Source organism: Aedes aegypti, chromosome 2 (assembly GCF_002204515.2).
Source record: "Aedes aegypti strain LVP_AGWG chromosome 2, AaegL5.0 Primary Assembly, whole genome shotgun sequence".
In the NCBI taxonomy this organism is placed as follows: domain Eukaryota; kingdom Metazoa; phylum Arthropoda; class Insecta; order Diptera; family Culicidae; genus Aedes; species Aedes aegypti.
Window position 1 is genome coordinate 290,928,809 of NC_035108.1, and position 22,916 is coordinate 290,951,724.

The window sequence follows — 22,916 nt, forward strand, 5'->3', positions numbered from 1 at the left end:
TTGTTTCGTGAAAGTCAGTCAATCCGAACATAAGCATGCTCGTTCGTTAGATCTGTTAAATCTGACGTTACATTTGAAAAAGGCCTATCTGCTTTTTGTAAACAAGCACGTTTCTGACGTTGCTGGGCTCCCCGCACTCCACCCACGCATCTCAACACCATTAACAGATAGCGCGAAGATTGGTCTTTCTGTTAGTGGTGTTGGTTTGCGTGAGTAGAGCGCGGGAAGCCCAGCAATGACAGAAACGTATTTGCTTACAAAAAGCAGATTGGACATTTTCAAATTTTACGCCAGAATTGAGCAAAATTAACAAATACACAGTAGTTCAATTCGTCAGATTTTGTAATCAAAGCTTGTTTGCCATTCACAGTGGCTAAAAATTAAAAAAAAAAATAACGAAGTAGTGTTTCCAACGGAAGAAAACGCGCAACATTCAATTCTCGCGTAACTTTTCAAAAGGGCCTAACATTGGGCAAATACATTGTCTAGAGGTTTATGCAAAGAGCGCAACGAAAAACGTAAAAGCAGCTTAGTTATGAGCGAAAGAGAACGAGAGAGGAGAGAGTCTCACAATGTTAGATAGGTCCTTTGGAAAAGTTTCGCGAGAATTGACCATAGATTTTTTTTCTAATGACAGAGCATGCAACAATGATTGAGTTCTTACTATACCTCTTTATACAATGATTTGAGACGGTGTTTTTATTTGTAGCCTCATTAGCTGATTCGACGAATTCCGTAGACGAGGAGATGATTTGGCTTCTCCTGATGATAATGCTGATGCGGAAGATATGCGAGGGGCTCGAAGAGATGTGCGACACGTTGGAAGATGCGTTGATTAACGATTCCCGATTCAGGAACCAAAGTTGGCGAAGGTACGTTAGACGAGTTTAGCACAACAAGGTAAGTCTCTGTTCTTCGATAGGTTTCTCTACTGAGCTAGTGGCGAGTGATTTTAAGCATAATACGGACTCATAATACAGTGACCCCACGCAGTTGAATCACCCACAATTTATGAATCAGCAGGCTCCAAAAGACAAAATTATTATCAAACTTGTCACAAAACATCACAGAATTATTTTTACTGATTAGAAACTAAGTGTAAAAGTAATTCTGTGATGTTTTGTGACAAGTTTGACAATAATTTTGTCTTTTGAAATCAGCTGATTCATAAATTGTGGGTGATTCAACTGCGTGGGGTCACTGTACGGAAATTCACTTTTATCTTTGATGTAACTGCCCACAGCAGTTGCAGAAATGTGTATACTTCGATTGCTGAGTTTTTTTTTCCAAAATATTTTTTTATATTTGCATACGAACAAAACGCTTTTTAAAGTATCTTCTAATAGGTTCATTTTTAGATCTAATGGGTTGTCTCAGTACTACAAATATGGTTAGGCATGCTGTAACGCTACTTTTGTACCTCATCACCCACTTCATGCAACTACGTCAGTGGTCTAACAACACTTAGCGCGCTCGGCAAAGTTCCATCATGCCGCATAAAGTGTTGCCACAAATGATGCTTAGTTTGTAAACACCAGTTCCCTGGCTGGTGGGGCATGAGAGCATAAGCTTCTACCATCAATGTAGTTGGACATAACCCAAACAGTGACATAAGTGTTCCTTATATTGGAAGATTAGATATCCCATGTTCGATGTTTCATTTCAACTTTGCCGAAACAATTAAAATTGTAGCGCCCAACGATGGGGTGTATTGAAAAACATTTTTTTTGTGATTTTTCGAAACCTCGCCTCCCCTCCATGTATGATTTTTTGTATGAAACATTATTTTTTTCTATATGGCAAGAAATATTTTTTCAAACCCGGCCAATCTCTCCGCTCTCCCCTCCCCTAAATTCTTACGTAATTAATTATCGAACTCTAAAATGCAATTACTACATCTACATACGACGACTAATTAGCTCCAATTGTGAAAACAATGCTTCAGTTTGACTGAAAATTTATGAAATCTATTACACACATTATTAGTCATTGTTGGAAAATAACGTTATTTTTATGGAAAGTTTTACTTAAATATTAGAATTTTCTACAACATTTTCATGTAATGATTGTCATTTTGAATTGCTCAGTTGGGTTTGTTTATTGCAACTTTGCATTTACTGCTATTGCTCTTTTTGATTTTTTGAATGGAAATTTTTGATTTATTGTGGGCGAATTATTATTTATTTATTGCAAATTTTGGCTTTTTTTGTGGAAAATTTATAATTATTTCTTGCTTTTTGTGAAGAAAATAGGGACATTTTGAGGTTTTTAAATGTAAAATTCGATATTTTTTAGTGAGATTATTGTCGATTCTACTGCACTTTTGAATCTATTTATTGCTCAAAATTTTTTTATTTATGGAAAATTTTGTTTTTTCTATGCACTTCTTAATTTTTTTATGGAAATTTTTAACTTTTCTGTTGATTTTACCCTTGTTTCTTTACTGGCAAATTTTGCATTTTTTATGGAAATTTTATATTTTTTTATGGAACGATTAATTGTCTGCCCAAATTCATCCACTACGTGGCGCTAGTGTACATAAACACTTCCGGTTTACTACTGTTGAGGGATATCTTGGAACCTAAACGAGATAGAAAATTCCTGTCCCGAGAAAGTTTTTCAGAGCTTCCCCGAGGGACCTAGCATAGTTCCAAATTCATCCACTACGTGGCGCTAGTGTACATAAACACTTCCGGTTTACTGGTATTGAAGAATATCTCGGAACCTAAACGAGATAGAAAATTCCGGTCTTCGAGAAAGTTGTTCAGAGTCAGCCAAGCTCCCCCGAGGGACCTAGCATAGTTACAAATTCATCCACTACGTGGCGCTAGTGTACATAAACACTTCCGGTTTACTACTGTTGAGGGATATCTCGGAACCTAAACGATATAGAAAATTCCTATCTCCGAGAAAGTTGTTCAGTGCTTCCCCGAAGGATCTAGCATAGTTCCAAATTCATCCACTACGTGGCGCTAGTGTACATAAACACTTCCGGTTTACTACTATTGAGGGATATCTTGGAACCTAAACGAGATAGAAAATTCCTGTCCCCGAGAAAGTTTTTCAGAGCTTCCCCGAGGGACCTAGCATAGTTCCAAATTCATCCACTACGTGGCGCTAGTGTACATAAACACTTCCGGTTTACTGCTATTTTGGAATATCTCGGAACCTGAACGAGATATAAAATTTCTGTCTTCGAGAAAGTTGTTCAGAGTGAGCCAAGCTTCCTCGAGGGACCTAGCATAGTTCCAATTTCATCCGCTTCGTGGCGCTAGTGTACATAAACACTTCCGGTTTATTGGTATTGAAGAATATCTCGGAACATAAACGAGATAGAAAATTCCGGTCTTCGAGAAAGTTGTTCAGAGTCAGCCAAGCTCCCCCGAGGGACCTAGCATAGTTACAAATTCATCCACTACGTGGCGCTAGTGTACATAAACACTTCCGGTTTACTACTATTGAGGGATATCTCGGAACCTAAACGATATAGAAAATTCCTGCTCCGAGAAAGTTGTTCAGTGCTTCCCCGAGGGACCTAGCATAGTTCCAAATTCATCCACTACGTGGCGCTAGTGTACATAAACACTTCCGGTTTACTGGTATTGAAGAATATCTCGGAACCTAAACGAGATAGAAAATTCCGGTCTTCGAGAAAGTTGTTCAGAGTCAGCCAAGCTCCCCCGAGGGACCTAGCATAGTTACAAATTCATCCACTACGTGGCGCTAGTGTACATAAACACTTCCGGTTTACTACTGTTGAGGGATATCTCGGAACCTAAACGATATAGAAAATTCCTATCTCCGAGAAAGTTGTTCAGTGCTTCCCCGAAGGATCTAGCATAGTTCCAAATTCATCCACTACGTGGCGCTAGTGTACATAAACACTTCCGGTTTACTACTGTTGAGGGATATCTCGGAACCTAAACGATATAGAAAATTCCTATCTCCGAGAAAGTTGTTCAGTGCTTCCCCGAAGGATCTAGCATAGTTCCAAATTCATCCACTACGTGGCGCTAGTGTACATAAACACTTCCGGTTTACTGGTATTGAAGAATATCTCGGAACCTAAACGAGATAGAAAATTCCGGTCTTCGAGAAAGTTGTTCAGAGTCAGCCAAGCTCCCCCGAGGGACCTAGCATAGTTACAAATTCATCCACTACGTGGCGCTAGTGTACATAAACACTTCCGGTTTACTACTGTTGAGGGATATCTCGGAACCTAAACGATATAGAAAATTCCTATCTCCGAGAAAGTTGTTCAGTGCTTCCCCGAAGGATCTAGCATAGTTCCAAATTCATCCACTACGTGGCGCTAGTGTACATAAACACTTCCGGTTTACTACTGTTGAGGGATATCTCGGAACCTAAACGATATAGAAAATTCCTATCTCCGAGAAAGTTGTTCAGTGCTTCCCCGAAGGATCTAGCATAGTTCCAAATTCATCCACTACGTGGCGCTAGTGTACATAAACACTTCCGGTTTACTGGTATTGAAGAATATCTCGGAAACTAAACGAGATAGAAAATTCCGGTCTTCGAGAAAGTTGTTCAGAGTCAGCCAAGCTCCCCCGAGGGACCTAGCATAGTTACAAATTCATCCACTACGTGGCGCTAGTGTACATAAACACTTCCGGTTTACTACTATTGAGGGATATCTCGGAACCTAAACGATATAGAAAATTCCTATCTCCGAGAAAGTTGTTCAGTGCTTCCCCGAGGGACCTAGCATAGTTCCAAATTCATCCACTACGTGGCGCTAGTGTACATAAACACTTCCGGTTTACTACTTTTGAGGGATATCTCGGAACCTAAACGATATAGAAAATTCCTGCTCCGAGAAAGTTGTTAAGTGCTTCCCCGAGGGACCTAGCATAGTTCCAAATTCATCCACTACGTGGCGCTAGTGTACATAAACACTTCCGGTTTACTGGTATTGAAGAATATCTCGGAACCTAAACGAGATAGAAAATTCCGGTCTTCGAGAAAGTTGTTCAGAGTCAGCCAAGCTCCCCCGAGGGACCTAGCATAGTTACAAATTCATCCACTACGTGGCGCTAGTGTACATAAACACTTCCGGTTTACAACTATTGAGGGATATCTCAGAACCTAAACGATATAGAAAATTCCTATCTCCGAGAAAGTTGTTCAGTGCTTCCCCGAGGGACCTAGCATAGTTCCAAATTCATCCACTACGTGGCGCTAGTGTACATAAACACTTCCGGTTTACTACTTTTGAGGGATATCTCGGAACCTAAACGATATAGAAAATTCCTGTCTCTGAGAAGTTTTTCAGAGCTTCCCCGAGGGACCTAGCATAGTTCCAAATTCATCCACTACGTGGCGCTAGTGTACATAAACACTTCCGGTTTACTGGTATTGAAGAATATCTCGGAACCTAAACGAGATAGAAAATTCCGGTCTTCGAGAAAGTTGTTCAGAGTCAGCCAAGCTCCCCCGAGGGACCTAGCATAGTTACAAATTCATCCACTACGTGGCGCTAGTGTACATAAACACTTCCGGTTTACTACTATTGAGGGATATCTCGGAACCTAAACGATATAGAAAATTCCTGCTCCGAGAAAGTTGTTCAGTGCTTCCCCGAGGGACCTAGCATAGTTCCAAATTCATCCACTACGTGGCGCTAGTGTACATAAACACTTCCGGTTTACTACTATTGAGGGATATCTCGGAACCTAAACGATATAGAAAATTCCTATCTCCGAGAAAGTTGTTCAGTGCTTCCCCGAAGGATCTAGCATAGTTCCAAATTCATCCACTACGTGGCGCTAGTGTACATAAACACTTCCGGTTTACTACTATTGAGGGATATCTCGGAACCTAAACGATATAGAAAATTCCTGTCTCTGAGAAAGTTTTTCAGAGCTTCCCCGAGGGACCTAGCATAGTTCCAAATTCATCCACTACGTGGCGCTAGTGTACATAAACACTTCCGGTTTACTGGTATTGAAGAATATCTCGGAACCTAAACGAGATAGAAAATTCCGGTCTTCGAGAAAGTTGTTCAGAGTCAGCCAAGCTCCCCCGAGGGACCTAGCATAGTTACAAATTCATCCACTACGTGGCGCTAGTGTACATAAACACTTCCGGTTTACTACTATTGAGGGATATCTCGGAACCTAAACGATATAGAAAATTCCTGCTCCGAGAAAGTTGTTCAGTGCTTCCCCGAGGGACCTAGCATAGTTCCAAATTCATCCACTACGTGGCGCTAGTGTACATAAACACTTCCGGTTTACTACTATTGAGGGATATCTTGGAACCTAAACGAGATAGAAAATTCCTGTCCCCGAGAAAGTTTTTCAGAGCTTCCCCGAGGGACCTAGCATAGTTCCAAATTCATCCACTACGTGGCGCTAGTGTACATAAACACTTCCGGTTTACTGGTATTGAAGAATATCTCGGAACCTAAACGAGATAGAAAATTCCGGTCTTCGAGAAAGTTGTTCAGAGTCAGCCAAGCTCCCCCGAGGGACCTAGCATAGTTACAAATTCATCCACTACGTGGCGCTAGTGTACATAAACACTTCCGGTTTACTACTATTGAGGGATATCTCGAAACCTAAACGATATAGAAAATTCCTATCTCCGAGAAAGTTGTTCAGTGCTTCCCCGAGGGACATAGCATAGTTCCAAATTCATCCACTACGTGGCGCTAGTGTACATAAACACTTCCGGTTACTGCTATTGAAGGATATCTCGAAACCTAAACGAGATAGAAAATTCCTGTCTTCGAGAAAGTTTTTCAGAGTGAGCCAAGCTTCCCCAAGGGACCTAGTATAGTTCCAAATTCATCCACTACGTGGCGCTAGTGTACATAAACACTTCCGGTTTACAGGTATTGAAGCATATCTCGGAACCTAAACGAGATAGAAAATTCCGGTCTTCGAGAAAGTTGTTCAGAGTCAGCCAAGCTCCCCGAGGGACCTAACATAGTTCCAAATTCATCCACTACGTGGCGCTAGTGTGCATAATCACTTCCGGTTTACTGCTATTGAGGGATATTTCGGAACCTAAACGATATAGAAAATTCCTATCTCCGAGAAAGTTGTTCAGTGCTTCCCCGAGGGACCTAACATAGTTCCAAATTCATCCACTACGTGGCGCTAGTGTACATAATCACTTCCGGTTTACTGGTATTGAAGGATATCTCGGAACCTAAACGAGATAGAAAATTACTGTCTTCAAGAAAGTTGTTCAGAGTGAGCCAAGCTTTCCCGACGGACCTAGCATAGTTCCAAATTCATCCGCTACGTGGCGCTAGTGTACATAAACACTTCCGGTTTACTGCTATTGAAGGATATCTCGGAACCTAAACGATATAGAAAATTCCTGTCTTCAAGAAAGTTGTTCAGAGTGAGCCAAGCTTCCCCAATGGACCTAGCATAGTTCCAAATTCATCCACTACGTGGCGCTAGTGTACATAAACACTTCCGGTTTACTACTATTGAGGGATATCTCGAGATCTAAACGAGATAGAAAATTCCTGTCTCCGAGAAAGTTTTTCAGAGCTTCCCCGAGGGACCTGGCATAGTTCCAAATTCATCCACTACGTGGCGCTAGTGTACATAATCACTTCGGTTTACTACTATTGAGGGATATCTCGAGATCTAAACGAGATAGAAAATTCCTGTCTCCGAGAAAGTTTTTCAGAGCTTCCCCGAGGGACCTGGCATAGTTCCAAATTCATCCACTACGTGGCGCTAGTGTACATAAACACTTCCGGTTTACTGCTATTGAAGGATATCTCGGAACATAAACGAGATAGAAGATTCCTGTCTTCGAGAAAGTTGTTCAGTGTCAGTCAAGCTCCCCCAATGGACCTAGCATAGTTCCAAATTCATCCACTACGTGGCGCTAGTGTACATAAACACTTCCGGTTTACTACTATTGAGGGGATATCTCGGAACCTAAACGAGATAGAAAATTCCTGTCTCCGAGAAAGTTGTTCAGAGCTTCCCCGAGGGACCTGGCATAGTTCCAAATTCATCCACTACGTGGCGCTTAGTGTACATAAAACCTTCGGTTTACTACGATTGAGGGATTATCTCGGAACCTATAACAGAATAGAAAATTCCTGTTCCGAGAATAGTTGTCAGAGCTTCCCCGAGGACCTGGGCATAAGTCTCAAATTCATCCACACGTGGCGCTAGTGACAAAATCACTTCCGTTTACTACATTGAAGTGGATTCTCGAACCTAAACGAGATAGAAAATTCATGTTCCGAGAAGTTGTTCAGTGTCAGTCAGCTCCCCCCAAGGGACTACATAGTTCAAATTCATCCACTTACGTGGCGCTCGTGTACATTAAACACTTTCCGGTCACTACTGATTGAGGGAATCTCGAACCCTAATACGAATAAAATTCCTGTCTCCGAGAAAGTGTTTCAGAGTCAACCATAATTTCCCGAGGGACCTAACATAGTTCCAAATTCATCCACTTACGTGGCGCTAGTGTGCATAATCATTCCGGTTTACTGTATTGCGATTCTCGGAACCTAAACGAGATAGAAAATTCTGTCTCCGAGAGTTGTTCAAGGGCGCGGTAAATGGCTGGGCATGGCGTACCATTGGTACCTCGCGTACCTGCAGGAATAAAATAGACCCCTTTGTGCGGTCCTTAGCCTCTTGCCCAGCAACTCCTATCCCTACCTCCTCGTGGTACTGGCCGGGGTACGAGTAACCTTGGGGAAGATCGGGTAACCAACCCCCGGTGGGAACTTTGGTCGTATGCTGACAGGGAAGGGGGGGTTTGCTTTTGCAAACCTGGAGCGTCTGTACTCCACGTTAGGAGCGGCTCACAACAGCGTCTGTTCCCCATGTCAGGGGCGGCTGATCATCGTCCGAGTGCCAGAGAAGGACTCTAAGCTAAACTGCGCACTATGGCCCTCCGAACATTTAGGGGGAATGGTCCTCCGGAAATCTAGGGGGTTGGTGTCAGGCCCTGCGAGCCAGCCGTAAAAACACATCAGCACAGGAACGTCAACGAGAGAATACGGACCGGAACAATCGGCAAAGACCACAGCGACGAAAATGGACTAGCGATTGGAAACTCGGTACGTGGAACTGCAAATCTCTCAACTTCATTGGAAGTACTCGCATACTCTCCGATGTACTGAAGACCCGCGGTTTCGACATCGTAGCGCTGCAGGAGGTGTGCTGGACAGGAGCATTGGTGCGAACGTTTAGAGGTAATCATACCATCTACCAGAGCTGCGGCAACACACGCGAGCTGGGAACAGCTTTTATAGTGATGGGTGATATGCAAAGGCGCGTGATCGGGTGGTGGCCGATCAATGAACGAATGTGCAAGTTAAGAATCAAAGGCCGATTCTTTAACTTCAGCATAATTAACGTGCATAGCCCACACTCCGGAAGCACTGATGATGACAAGGACGCATTTTACGCGCAGCTCGAACGCGAGTACGACCGCTGCCCAAGCCACGACGTCAAGATCATCATAGGAGATTTGAACGCTCAGGTTGGCCAGGAGGAGGAGTTCAGACCGACGATTGGAAAGTTCAGCGCCCACCGGCTGACGAACGAGAACGGCCTACGACTGATAGATTTTGCCGCCTCCAAGAACATGGCCATTCGTAGCACCTATTTCCAGCACAGCCTCCCGTATCGGTACACCTGGAGATCACCTCAGCAGACAGAATCGCAAATCGACCACGTTTTGATCGATGGACGGCACTTCTCCGACATAACCGACGTCAGAACCTATCGTGGCGCCAACATTGACTCCGACCACTATCTGGTGATGGTGAAACTGCGCCCAAAACTATCCGTCATCAACAATGTACGGTACCGACGCCCGCCCCGGTACAATCTCGAGCGGCTGAAACAACCGGATGTCGCCAATGCGTACGCGCAGCATCTTGAGGCAGCGTTGCCGGATGAGGGCGAGCTCGATAGGGCCCCTCTTGAGGACTGCTGGAGGACAGTCAAAGCAGCCATTAACGACGCTGCCGAAAGCGTTGTCGGATATGTGGAACGGAGCTCAAGAAACGATTGGTTCGACGAGGAGTGCCAAGAGGTTTTAGAGGAGAAGAATGCAGCGCGGGCTGCAATGCTGCAGCATGGTACGCGGCAAAACGTGGAACGATACAGACTGAAGCGGAAACAGCAAACCCGCCTATTCCAGGACAAAAAGCGCCGCCTGGAAGAGGTGGAATGCCAAGAGATGGAGTTGCTGTACCGTTCTCGAGAAACGCGGAAGTTCTATCAGAAGCTCAACACATCCCGCAAAGGCTTCGTGCCGCGAGCTGAGATGTGCCGGGATAAGGATGGGAGCATCTTGACGGACGGACGCGAGGTGATCGAAAGGTGGAAGCAGCACTACGATGAACACCTGAATGGCGCAGAGAACACAGGCACAGAAGGTCAGGACAGCGAAGGCGATGGCTACGTCAGCACAGCGGACAGCGGAAATCAACCAGCTCCCACGATGGGGGAAGTTAAGGATGCCATTCAACAGCTCAAGAACAACAAAGCCGCTGGCAAGGATGGTATCGGAGCCGAACTCATCAAGATGGGCCCGGACAGGTTGGCCGCTTGTCTGCATCGGCTGATAGTCAGAATCTGGGAAACGGAACAGCTACCGGAGGAGTGGAAGCAAGGCGTTATATGCCCTATCTACAAAAAGGGCGACAAACTGGAGTGTGAAAATTATCGTGCAATCACCATCCTAAACGCCGCCTATAAAGTGCTATCCCAGATTCTCTTCCGTCGTCTATCACCTAAAGCAAACGAGTTCGTGGGAAGTTATCAAGCAGGTTTCATCGACGGCCGCTCGACAACGGACCAGATCTTTTCCGTGCGGCAAATCCTCCAGAAATGCCGTGAGTACCAGGTCCCTACGCACCATTTGTTCATCGATTTTAAGGCGGCATACGATAGTATCGACCGCATAGAGCTATGGAAAATCATGGACGAGAACAGCTTTCCCGGGAAGCTCACAAGATTGATCAGAGCAACGATGGACGGTGTGCAAAACTGCGTGAAGATCTCGGGCGAACACTCCAGTTCGTTCGAGTCTCGGCGGGGACTACGACAGGGCGACGGACTTTCGTGCCTGTTGTTCAATATTGCGCTTGAAGGTGTCATGCGGAGAGCCGGACTTAACAGTCGAGGCACGATTTTCACGAGATCCGGACAATTTGTTTGCTTCGCGGACGACATGGATATTATTGGGAGAAAATTTGAAACGGTGGCAGATTTGTTCACCCGCCTGAAACGCGAAGCAACAAGAGTCGGGCTAATGGTGAATGCGTCGAAAACAAAGTACATGCTGGTTGGCGGAACTGAGCGCGACAGGACCCGCCTAGGAAGCAGTGTTACGATAGACGGGGATACCTTCGAGGTGGTGGACGAGTTCGTCTACCTCGGATCCTTGTTGACGGCTGACAACAATGTTAGTCGGGAAATACGAAGGCGCATCATCAGCGGAAGTCGTGCCTACTATGGGCTCCAGAAGAAACTGCGGTCAAGAAAGATTCACCCCCGCACCAAATGCACGATGTACAAAACGCTCATAAGACCGGTAGTCCTCTATGGGCATGAGGCGTGGACTATGCTCGAGGAGGACTTGCAAGCTCTTGGGGTTTTCGAACGCCGAGTGCTAAGGACGATCTTCGGCGGCGTGCAGGAGAACGGCGTGTGGCGGCGAAGGATGAACCACGAGCTCGCTCAACTCTACGGCGAACCCAGTATCGTGAAGGTAGCTAAAGCTGGAAGGATACGCTGGGCAGGGCATGTTGCAAGAATGCCGGACAACAACCCTGTAAAGATGGTGTTCGCCACGAATCCGGTCGGAACAAGAAGGCGTGGGGCGCAGCGAGCTAGGTGGATTGACCAGGTACACCAGGACCTGGAGAGCGTGGGTCACAGTCGAGGATGGAGAGAAGCGGCCATGAACCGAGGGAATTGGCGAAATATTGTTGGCGAGGCTTTATCAAGATAATTGATGTAAAGCCAAATAAGTAAGTAAGTAGGTTCCGAGATATCCTTCAATACCAGTAAACCGGAAGTGTTTATGTACACTAGCGCCACGTAGCGGATGAATTTGGAACTATGCTAGGTCCATTGGGGGAGCTTGACTGACAATGAACAACTTTCTCGAAGACAGGAATCTTCTATCTCGTTTATGTTCCGAGATATCCTTCAATAGCAGTAAACCGGAAGTGTTTATGTACACTAGCGCCACGTAGTGGATGAATTTGGAACTATGCCAGGTCCCTCGGGGAAGCTCTGAAAAACTTTCTCGGAGACAGGAATTTTCTATCTCGTTTAGGTTCCGAGATATCCCTCAATAGTAGTAAACCGGAAGTGTTTATGTACACTAGCGCCACGTAGTGGATGAATTTGGAACTATGCTAGGTCCCTCGGAGGAGCTTGGCTTACTCTGAACAACTTTCTCGAGAACCGGAATTTTCTATCTCGTTAAGGTTCCGAGATATCCTTCAATACCAGTAAACCGGAAGTGATTATGTACACTAGCGCCACGTAGTGGATGAATTTGGAACTATGCCAGGTCCCTTGGGGGAGCTTGACTGACACTGAACAACTTTCTCGAAGACAGGAATCTTCTATCTCGTTTATGTTCCGAGATATCCTTCAATAGCAGTAAACCGGAAGTGTTTATGTACACTAGCGCCACGTAGTGGATGAATTTGGAACTATGCCAGGTCCCTTGGGGGAGCTTGACTGACACTGAACAACTTTCTCGAAGACAGGAATCTTCTATCTCGTTTATGTTCCGAGATATCCTTCAATACCAGTAAACCGGAAGTGTTTATGTACACTAGCGCCACGTAGCGGATGAATTTGGAACTATGCTAGGTCCGTCGGGGAAGCTTGGCTCACTCTGAACAACTTTCTTGAAGACAGTAATTTTCTATCTCGTTTAGGTTCCGAGATATCCTTCAATACCAGTAAACCGGAAGTGATTATGCACACTAGCGCCACGTAGTGGATGAATTTGGAACTATGTTAGGTCCCTCGGGGAAGCTTGGTTGACTCTGAACAACTTTCTCGGAGACAGGAATTTTCTATACCGTTTAGGTTCCGAGATATCCCTCAATAGTAGTAAACCGGAAGTGTTTATGTACACTAGCGCCACGTAGCGGATGAATTTGGAACTATGCTAGGTCCGTCGGGGAAGCTTGGCTCACTCTGAACAACTTTCTTGAAGACAGTAATTTTCTATCTCGTTTAGGTTCCGAGATATCCTTCAATAGCAGTAAACCGGAAGTGTTTATGTACACTAGCGCCACGTAGTGGATGAATTTGGAACTATGTTAGGTCCCTCGGGGAAGCTTGGTTGACTCTGAACAACTTTCTCGGAGACAGGAATTTTCTATATCGTTTAGGTTCCGAGATATCCCTCAATAGTAGTAAACCGGAAGTGTTTATGTACACTAGCGCCACGTAGTGGATGAATTTGGAACTATACTAGGTCCGTCGGGGAAGCTTGGCTCACTCTGAACAACTTTCTTGAAGACAGTAATTTTCTATCTCGTTTAGGTTCCGAGATATCCTTCAATAGCAGTAAACCAGAAGTGTTTATGCACACTAGCGCCACGTAGTGGATAAATTTGGAACTATGTTAGGTCCCTCGGAGAAGCTTGGTTGACTCTGAACAACTTTCTCGGAGACAGGAATTTTCTATATCGTTTAGGTTCCGAGATATCCCTCAATAGTAGTAAACCGGAAGTGTTTATGTACACTAGCGCCACGTAGTGGATGAATTTGGAACTATGCTAGGTCCCTCGGAGGAGCTTGGCTTACTCTGAACAACTTTCTCGAAGACCGGAATTTTCTATCTCGTTTAGGTTCCGAGATATCCCTCAATAGTAGTAAACCGGAAGTGTTTATGTACACTAGCGCCACGTAGTGGATGAATTTGGAACTATGTTAGGTCCCTCGGGGAAGCTTGGTTGACTCTGAACAACTTTCTCGGAGACAGGAATTTTCTATATCGTTTAGGTTCCGAGATATCCCTCAATAGTAGTAAACCGGAAGTGTTTATGTACACTAGCGCCACGTAGTGGATGAATTTGGAACTATACTAGGTCCGTCGGGGAAGCTTGGCTCACTCTGAACAACTTTCTTGAAGACAGTAATTTTCTATCTCGTTTAGGTTCCGAGATATCCTTCAATAGCAGTAAACCGGAAGTGTTTATGTACACTGGCGCCACGTAGCGGATGAATTTGGAACTATGCTAGGTCCGTCGGGGAAGCTTGGCTCACTCTGAACAACTTTCTCGAAGACCGGAATTTTCTATCTCGTTTAGGTTCCGAGATATCCCTCAATAGTAGTAAACCGGAAGTGTTTATGCACACTAGCGCCACGTAGTGGATAAATTTGGAACTATGTTAGGTCCCTCGGGGAAGCTTGGTTGACTCTGAACAACTTTCTCGGAGACAGGAATTTTCTATATCGTTTAGGTTCCGAGATATCCCTCAATAGTAGTAAACCGGAAGTGTTTATGTACACTAGTGCCACGTAGCGGATGAATTTGGAACTATGCTAGGTCCGTCGGGGAAGCTTGGCTCACTCTGAACAACTTTCTTGAAGACAGTAATTTTCTATCTCGTTTAGGTTCCGAGATATCCTTCAATAGCAGTAAACCGGAAGTGTTTATGTACACTAGCGCCACGTAGTGGATGAATTTGGAACTATGTTAGGTCCCTCGGGGAAGCTTGGTTGACTCTGAACAACTTTCTCGGAGACAGGAATTTTCTATATCGTTTAGGTTCCGAGATATCCCTCAATAGTAGTAAACCGGAAGTGTTTATGTACACTAGCGCCACGTAGTGGATGAATTTGGAACTATGCTAGGTCCGTCGGGGAAGCTTGGCTCACTCTGAACAACTTTCTTGAAGACAGTAAATTTCTATCTCGTTTAGGTTCCGAGATATCCTTCAATAGCAGTAAACCGGAAGTGTTTATGTACACTAGCGCCACGTAGCGGATGAATTTGGAACTATGCTAGGTCCGTCGGGGAAGCTTGGCTCACTCTGAACAACTTTCTCGAAGACCGGAATTTTCTATCTCGTTTAGGTTCCGAGATATCCCTCAATAGTAGTAAACCGGAAGTGTTTATGCACACTAGCGCCACGTAGTGGATAAATTTGGAACTATGTTAGGTCCCTCGGGGAAGCTTGGTTGACTCTGAACAACTTTCTCGGAGACAGGAATTTTCTATATCGTTTAGGTTCCGAGATATCCCTCAATAGTAGTAAACCGGAAGTGATTATGCACACTAGCGCCACGTAGTGGATAAATTTGGAACTATGTTAGGTCCCTCGGGGAAGCTTGGTTGACTCTGAACAACTTTCTCGGAGACAGGAATTTTCTATATCGTTTAGGTTCCGAGATATCCCTCAATAGTAGTAAACCGGAAGTGTTTATGTACACTAGCGCCACGTAGTGGATGAATTTGGAACTATACTAGGTCCGTCGGGGAAGCTTGGCTCACTCTGAACAACTTTCTTGAAGACAGTAATTTTCTATCTCGTTTAGGTTCCGAGATATCCTTCAATAGCAGTAAACCGGAAGTGTTTATGTACACTGGCGCCACGTAGCGGATGAATTTGGAACTATGCTAGGTCCGTCGGGGAAGCTTGGCTCACTCTGAACAACTTTCTCGAAGACCGGAATTTTCTATCTCGTTTAGGTTCCGAGATATCCCTCAATAGTAGTAAACCGGAAGTGTTTATGTACACTAGCGCCACGTAGTGGATGAATTTGGAACTATGTTAGGTCCCTCGGGGAAGCTTGGTTGACTCTGAACAACTTTCTCGGAGACAGGAATTTTCTATATCGTTTAGGTTCCGAGATATCCCTCAATAGTAGTAAACCGGAAGTGTTTATGTACACTAGCGCCACGTAGTGGATGAATTTGGAACTATACTAGGTCCGTCGGGGAAGCTTGGCTCACTCTGAACAACTTTCTTGAAGACAGTAATTTTCTATCTCGTTTAGGTTCCGAGATATCCTTCAATAGCAGTAAACCGGAAGTGTTTATGTACACTAGCGCCACGTAGCGGATGAATTTGGAACTATGCTAGGTCCGTCGGGGAAGCTTGGCTCACTCTGAACAACTTTCTCGAAGACAGGAATTTTCTATCTCGTTTAGGTTCCGAGATATCCTTCAATAGCAGTAAACCAGAAGTGTTTATGCACACTAGCGCCACGTAGTGGATAAATTTGGAACTATGTTAGGTCCCTCGGAGAAGCTTGGTTGACTCTGAACAACTTTCTCGGAGACAGGAATTTTCTATATCGTTTAGGTTCCGAGATATCCCTCAATAGTAGTAAACCGGAAGTGTTTATGTACACTAGCGCCACGTAGTGGATGAATTTAGAACTATGCTAGGTCCCTCGGAGGAGCTTGGCTTACTCTGAACAACTTTCTCGAAGACCGGAATTTTCTATCTCGTTTAGGTTCCGAGATATCCCTCAATAGTAGTAAACCGGAAGTGTTTATGTACACTAGCGCCACGTAGTGGATGAATTTGGAACTATACTAGGTCCGTCGGGGAAGCTTGGCTCACTCTGAACAACTTTCTTGAAGACAGTAATTTTCTATCTCGTTTAGGTTCCGAGATATCCTTCAATAGCAGTAAACCGGAAGTGTTTATGTACACTGGCGCCACGTAGCGGATGAATTTGGAACTATGCTAGGTCCGTCGGGGAAGCTTGGCTCACTCTGAACAACTTTCTCGAAGACCGGAATTTTCTATCTCGTTTAGGTTCCGAGATATCCCTCAATAGTAGTAAACCGGAAGTGTTTATGCACACTAGCGCCACGTAGTGGATAAATTTGGAACTATGTTAGGTCCCTCGGGAAGCTTGGTTGACTCTGAACAACTTTCTCGGAGACAGGAATTTTCTATATCGTTTAGGTTCCGAGATATCCCTCAATAGTAGTAAACCGGAAGTGATTATGCACACTAGCGCCACGTAGTGGATAAATTTGGAACTATGTTAGGTCCCTCGGGGAAGCTTGGTTGACTCTGAACAACTTTCTCGGAGACAGGAATTTTCTATATCGTTTAGGTTCCGAGATATCCCTCAATAGTAGTAAACCGGAAGTGTTTATGTACACTAGCGCCACGTAGTGGATGAATTTGGAACTATACTAGGTCCGTCGGGGAAGCTTGGCTCACTCTGAACAACTTTCTTGAAGACAGTAATTTTCTATCTCGTTTAGGTTCCGAGATATCCCTCAATAGTAGTAAACCGGAAGTGTTTATGCACACTAGCGCCACGTAGTGGATAAATTTGGAACTATGTTAGGTCCCTCGGAGAAGCTTGGTTGACTCTGAACAACTTTCTCGGAGACAGGAATTTTCTATATCGTTTAGGTTCCGAGATATCCCTCAATAGTAGTAAACCGGAAGTGTTTATGTACACTAGCGCCACGTAGTGGATGAATTTAGAACTATGCTAGGTCCCTCGGAGGAGCTTGGCTTACTCTGAACAACTTTCTCGAAGACCGGAATTTTCTATCTCGTTTAGGTTCCGAGATATCCCTCAATAGTAGTAAACCGGAAGTGTTTATGTACACTAGCGCCACGTAGTGGATGAATTTGGAACTATACTAGGTCCGTCGGGGAAGCTTGGCTCACTCTGAACAACTTTCTCGAAGACCGGAATTTTCTATCTCGTTTAGGTTCCGAGATATCCCTCAATAGTAGTAAACCGGAAGTGTTTATGCACACTAGCGCCACGTAGTGGATAAATTTGGAACTATGTTAGGTCCCTCGGGGAAGCTTGGTTGACTCTGAACAACTTTCTCGGAGACAGGAATTTTCTATATCGTTTAGGTTCCGAGATATCCCTCAATAGTAGTAAACCGGAAGTGATTATGCACACTAGCGCCACGTAGTGGATAAATTTGGAACTATGTTAGGTCCCTCGGGGAAGCTTGGTTGACTCTGAACAACTTTCTCGGAGACAGGAATTTTCTATATCGTTTAGGTTCCGAGATATCCCTCAATAGTAGTAAACCGGAAGTGTTTATGTACACTAGCGCCACGTAGTGGATGAATTTGGAACTATACTAGGTCCGTCGGGGAAGCTTGGCTCACTCTGAACAACTTTCTTGAAGACAGTAATTTTCTATCTCGTTTAGGTTCCGAGATATCCCTCAATAGTAGTAAACCGGAAGTGTTTATGCACACTAGCGCCACGTAGTGGATAAATTTGGAACTATGTTAGGTCCCTCGGAGAAGCTTGGTTGACTCTGAACAACTTTCTCGGAGACAGGAATTTTCTATATCGTTTAGGTTCCGAGATATCCCTCAATAGTAGTAAACCGGAAGTGTTTATGTACACTAGCGCCACGTAGTGGATGAATTTAGAACTATGCTAGGTCCCTCGGAGGAGCTTGGCTTACTCTGAACAACTTTCTCGAAGACCGGAATTTTCTATCTCGTTTAGGTTCCGAGATATCCCTCAATAGTAGTAAACCGGAAGTGTTTATGTACACTAGCGCCACGTAGTGGATGAATTTGGAACTATACTAGGTCCGTCGGGGAAGCTTGGCTCACTCTGAACAACTTTCTTGAAGACAGTAATTTTCTATCTCGTTTAGGTTCCGAGATATCCTTCAATAGCAGTAAACCGGAAGTGTTTATGTACACTGGCGCCACGTAGCGGATGAATTTGGAACTATGCTAGGTCCGTCGGGGAAGCTTGGCTCACTCTGAACAACTTTCTCGAAGACCGGAATTTTCTATCTCGTTTAGGTTCCGAGATATCCCTCAATAGTAGTAAACCGGAAGTGTTTATGCACACTAGCGCCACGTAGTGGATAAATTTGGAACTATGTTAGGTCCCTCGGGGAAGCTTGGTTGACTCTGAACAACTTTCTCGGAGACAGGAATTTTCTATCTCGTTTAGGTTCCGAGATATCCTTCAATAGCAGTAAACCGGAAGTGATTATGCACACTAGCGCCACGTAGTGGATAAATTTGGAACTATGTTAGGTCCCTCGGGGAAGCTTGGTTGACTCTGAACAACTTTCTCGGAGACAGGAATTTTCTATATCGTTTAGGTTCCGAGATATCCCTCAATAGTAGTAAACCGGAAGTGTTTATGTACACTAGCGCCACGTAGTGGATGAATTTGGAACTATACTAGGTCCGTCGGGGAAGCTTGGCTCACTCTGAACAACTTTCTTGAAGACAGTAATTTTCTATCTCGTTTAGGTTCCGAGATATCCTTCAATAGCAGTAAACCGGAAGTGTTTATGTACACTAGCGCCACGTAGCGGATGAATTTGGAACTATGCTAGGTCCGTCGGGGAAGCTTGGCTCACTCTGAACAACTTTCTCGAAGACCGGAATTTTCTATCTCGTTTAGGTTCCGAGATATCCCTCAATAGTAGTAAACCGGAAGTGTTTATGCACACTAGCGCCACGTAGCGGATAAATTTGGAACTATGTTAGGTCCCTCGGGGAAGCTTGGTTGACTCTGAACAACTTTCTCGGAGACAGGAATTTTCTATATCGTTTAGGTTCCGAGATATCCCTCAATAGTAGTAAACCGGAAGTGTTTATGTACACTAGCGCCACGTAGTGGATGAATTTAGAACTATGCTAGGTCCCTCGGAGGAGCTTGGCTTACTCTGAACAACTTTCTCGAAGACCGGAATTTTCTATCTCGTTTAGGTTCCGAGATATCCTTCAATACCAGTAAACCGGAAGTGTTTATGTACACTAGCGCCACGTAGTGGATGAATTTGGAACTATGCTAGGTCCCTTGGGGGAGCTTGACTGACACTGAACAACTTTCTCGAAGACCGGAATTTTCTATCTCGTTAAGGTTCCGAGATATCCTTCAATACCAGTAAACCGGAAGTGTTTATGTACACTAGCGCCACGTAGTGGATGAATTTGGAACTATGCTAGGTCCCTTGGGGGAGCTTGACTGACACTGAACAACTTTCTCGAAGACCGGAATTTTCTATCTCGTTAAGGTTCCGAGATATCCTTCAATACCAGTAAACCGGAAGTGTTTATGTACACTAGCGCCACGTAGTGGATGAATTTGGAACTATGCTAGGGCCCTTGGGGGAGCTTGACTGACACTGAACAACTTTCTCGAAGACAGGAATCTTCTATCTCGTTTATGTTCCGAGATATCCTTCAATAGCAGTAAACCGGAAGTGTTTATGTACACTAGCGCCACGTAGTGGATGAATTTGGAACTATGCCAGGTCCCTCTGGGAAGCTTGGCTCACTCTGAACAACTTTCTCGAAGACAGGAATTTTCTATCTCGTTTAGGTTCCGAGATATCCCTCAATAGCAGTAAACCGGAAGTGTATATGTACACTAGCGCCACGTAGTGGTGGAATTTTGTATCATTACATATACCATGAGGAAGCGAGCACTGCCCTGTACAACTCTCCCGAAGACAGAATCCTTGTAGCTGGTCAAAATTTTGAAATATCCGGCCACAAACCTAGTTCCGGAATAACCAACTTGCATGCAACGCTTGTATACAAGCAGCGGGAGGTGGGCAAAAAATGTGGAACTTTTTGATCCAGCCAATTCTCAGCCATGGTGGCATAAAATTTCAGTCGGTCTTCACTAAACGAATCCAGGAGAGTAAACGGTTGCAATGGTGAAAAAATTATGGAAATTGATTGATTATCAGCTGAGATATCGTCGTGCAAAGTTTACCGTTCCACATTTTTTGACCCGTCGGTACTTTACGTTACAAAAACCGTCGTCGGTATAAGCAGTGTTAATAAGTATTTCAAGTATTTTGGTATATACAACTTTGGAACTTTCAAAATTTTCATAACTTTTTTTATCCACATACCAAAAAGTAGCATGTGAAGCAACTCTGTGAGGGGAATCTTCTCAAGTTCGCAATTATTAATCCTAATATATTGCTTTCGCGCTCATTCGAAATGGCGGCGACATGACGCGACAAGAGTTGTTTTTTATGTTCAAAATCATTAAAATTACTAAAATGTAGTATTTAATAGTATTAAAACTTCAACAAAATATTCTTTTCCATCCACATGCTCGATAAGAGTGTTGAACTATAAGCTTCCAGATAGTGCGTAGCTTTGGGGAAATATTGCATTCCTTAAATATGAATTTTGTACTCTATTTTATTGTTACATTTTTTTAATTTTTTGACTTCAGCCAATTTGACGTTATAAAAGTCATAGAAATTTAAATTTTAGCTCTATTTCAATTAAGAATCATAATAATATAATACATGAGGTATGTTTTAAAATGATGAAAACCATAAAAATCTAAAAAAAAGTTTTTGGTAGTTTTGGCCGCCCCTTTATATGGAGCCCGACCATTGTGGCATTCGACTAAAGAAGGCATAGATTAAATGGTATACCAAGTAGAGATGGTCGGGTTCAACATTTTTCAAACCCGAACCCGACCCGTACCCTACCCAACTAACATTCACTCATTTAACAAACACCATTATGGCAGTTTTATCCAGCATCATGTTTTATAACATTTTAATAATTTCCATGGCCAACCTTTGTTAAAGCATTGTTCACATAAATTTGGAGAAACTTTACAGCATGTCGTTGAATACCAACTTTATTTTGCAGCTTTAAAAACGTTTTATAAGTATTTAGTTCAGCTTTTATACGGCTGGTCTAAAAATAATTAAAGACTAATAAAAACAAAAAAATATTTTTCTAGGCACTTTAGAAATGTGGTGTGCACTATTATTATGGTAGTATAACAATCTTATTTAAAAATCGCCTATCTACTGGATTCGAACTCGAGACCTTCCAATCGTCAGCAGTATGCCTTGCCATCTGCGCCATCCTAGAATTGATGATTATACCGTCCAGTGCAAAATATAAACTTCTCATAGCTTAATATTGACCATGTTCGAGCTTCTATTCGACAACGTCTAATCAACACATGGTACGCTAATCTACAACTGAACAAGCATATTATTCAGCTGCTGTTTAGTGCTGATCCAAGCTGAGTTCAGTCAGCTATTTTTAGCGCACAGTGAGAAAATTTATGTCGATGTTGGTCAAAATAATGTTTATTTACACAAAGTAAGAACAGTCTGAAATGATTAATCAAATTTCATAATAAGCTTTAGTTTGTTCAAAACTGATTAATTAACTTAAATAATTTTAAAAAATATAGTTTGATTATTTTTTATGTGTATTTTTCATAAACCTCTTACATATGCATTGAAGTAAAAGTTCTCTGTATGAATATATTTGAATCATTTGAAGGGTTAGTCCTCAGAACCCACCTGAATGGCCAAGTAAATTATTTTCCTTAGAGCGCAGTATTTATTCATGTAGTATCCGAAAATTATTAATTTGCTTTCGGTTGTTGTGAAGAAATGTCATTTCAATATAGCTGGCTATAGAAATTTAGTTAATCAATTCTGTCAAAGAAATTTCCATTTTTTTTGTACGGAAAAACATCCCGAGCAGCCGAAAAAAGCCTAGCAATAGAAAATATAATATGGATAGCTAAGAGTGATATTAACTTGATAAATATATGATATAAAATATCTGGAAATGATATCTAAAATAAACTACTAGAACAAAATTGGCATGTCATAATTAGATTCTGCAAGTTTTTACCAATAGCTGCGAGCTATTCATTAGATCTGCGTACATCAAATTTTTCATAGGTTTAGAAGTTCCAGGAACAAAATTTTGATATTGTCTTCAGATATTTTATCTCTTATGTCAATCAAGTTAATATCACGCTTTGTTTGTCAGTACTTTGCTCCTAATCGGAATACTTAGCTTACATGTTTATTTTTGTTTTTCACAATAATTCTGCATTTCTGGAGACTGACCATGTTTATTTTCTGAACAGCTATTTCAAAAGTTTTAAAAAAGCATAATTTATGGGCTTTG

The 22,916-nt window shown here is 43.2% G+C and overlaps 1 protein-coding gene across 2 annotated transcripts in view; it reads left to right on the forward strand.

Annotated features, from left to right (window-relative positions):
* The window catches only part of LOC5569176 (prolyl endopeptidase FAP), a 576,755-nt gene that overhangs the window by 310,967 nt on the left and 242,872 nt on the right, over window positions 1-22,916 (forward strand). The window lies entirely within an intron of this gene.